The following is a 2,401-nucleotide window of genomic DNA, read 5'->3' on the forward strand; positions in this document are numbered from 1 at the left end:
CTACTCTAATGGGTTAAGCTAACTTTAACCAAGCACCACAGCTTTTCATCCAACCCTTTTCCTCCTACCATCCATTCCATACGCTCCTCCACTTTTATTCCATTTGCTTCTCGATACTTCTCTTAACATTCGCTTGTGCAGCTAAAACCAAGCTCTTTGCAAACAACCTGCATCTAATAACAATCTCAGACGGTCTCCCTGTTATAATATCAAGAGGGCAAAATGTACACCTACACCATATTTACTATACAGTAACCAAAATTAAGCGTACTTTTGTGCATATTGCACTGCTTCTGGCTGGTGGTTCATGCTAATTCCAAATAATTTATGATAAGTCACACCCATGAACAATAACTTGCTACATTCCACCATTCTACCAACTATTTATATAGACAGTATCATTGTGTATATAACGCGGCATTATAATGTAGCACCGTTGGAGAGAATATTAGTGAAAGAATTTTTGTTAATGTATGCATTTCGAGCAGTATGACTCATCTCGAGTATTGTAATTCCCCGTATGGTCTTTCTCTCTTAACAGTATTTTGAATTCAACTCTGCTATTTAATAACTTATTTATCCTTATTGCGAAATCAAACATCACAGCTTATCAATAACATGTTGTTTCCAAAATAAAAATAGTTTTTTTAACATAAAAATTGCCAATCTTCTCCCTTTCAACTGGTGCATCCAACCTGAAATCGTTACTCGAAATTCGAGCATCGAATTATATCCGCTCGACTAAAAGTTTCATGACGAGTTCGAAAACTACGTCTAAAAACAAATTTCAATTCCTGGAAAAAGTACTTAAAGACTACTAGGAGTGATATCAGTCTTCTTATTTTACTGACATGTAGAGAGAAAAAAAAGTAAAAAAAAAAGTAGAAAGACATCAAGTTAATCAACCACCTTTCCTGCCACTCCAGCTTTCACCCGAGCAGTACCGTACCAACAGTGGTATATGGTGGTAGCAAATACCAGGCCCGGGGCCCGTAAGGGCCCGGGCCGGGTCGCTAGCTTTACACTAGGTATAATAGACTTTTGTGTATTGAAGATTTTACAAAAAAAATCCAAAATTCATTTCTTACATGTAAGAAAATTTATTTGTGTGGAATAATTTTTGTTTGAATGTATCTAACGTTAAACTGCTAGATATTATTTGTTTTTCATGGGTAATTATTTTTGTATGAATTTGGACAGACATACATACTGGACAATTTTTAATTTTAATAGTCTGACTTTCGGATTTTAATTAATATGCAAAATCGTCATTTTAACTGAACCTACATGTTTTATGGCAACTTGAAATGTGGCTTGCTAGGGGGAAAATTTACCATAATCTAGGGACAAACTTTGGTATAAACTTAGGACCCTTAATCTACAATGCTATGACGCCAGAGGTCTTGCTCCGATTTTGACGAAACCACGATAATTATGTAACCTTAGACAAATAAGTAATTGAACATGTGTTCCAGGATTTTTCGTAATGCTCAGCTTAAAATAAAATTATGACGGAATCCGTGAGCGAGAATTTTCATTTTTACCTTGACATTTTTCATGCGAGGGAGAAAAATACAGATTCTCGCATACGAATTCCATGATAATTTCGTATAAGGTTAAAATGCGTCGGCATGAAGTGGTTTCCTCAAATTTTGACCCGACCAATTTTAAATTGCTCACGCACTCAAGTAACCCGAAGGGTAATTTTCATCTTCCTGAATATTCGTGTTTTCGGTTGTGGAAGAATTTTTGAATACATTTTCAGCCAAAGCAGGATTTTTCAAAAAGTTGCTAATTTTAAAATTTGAACGCTATTTCAAAAATCAAGGGACATGTTTTCTAAAAAATTACCTCTATAAAATTATAAAAACCTACTCCAAGCAACTTTGCGGGGCCTTTTAAGATGGTATTAATGCCATCTTGATAGTTAATGGCAACACATTTGGGTGGAAATGACATCCACTGGCCAACCACTTGACCGATCATACCCATCTCCGAACTCATCCTTACTTTTTACCTGAAGATGAAGCATGCAAAATTTCAACTCGATAGCTTTTGTTTAAAGAGAGTTATCGTGTCTACAGACGGACGGACAGACAGACATCTTGACAAATCTATAAGGCCATCTTAAAAGGCCTAAAAATGTTTTTGGAGAAACTTTTAATGTTTGAAACTTTTATGCTATTTCGAAATTTTGAAAAAATGTTACAGACCAGAAAATTCGAAAAATCAAAAGTTTTTGAATTGTGGAAGTTTCTTAAACTCAATGTAATTATGTGCAAAAATGTTCTTTCATTTTTGAAATGGGGTCAAAGTTTATCACTTTGAAAAACCCTGATTTGGCTTAAATATATTCACAAATTCTGCCACAACCGAAAACACGAACATTCATGAATGTTGT

This window comes from Folsomia candida, unplaced genomic scaffold, assembly GCF_002217175.1.
Source record: "Folsomia candida strain VU population unplaced genomic scaffold, ASM221717v1 Fcan01_Sc004, whole genome shotgun sequence".
Classification (NCBI taxonomy): domain Eukaryota; kingdom Metazoa; phylum Arthropoda; class Collembola; order Entomobryomorpha; family Isotomidae; genus Folsomia; species Folsomia candida.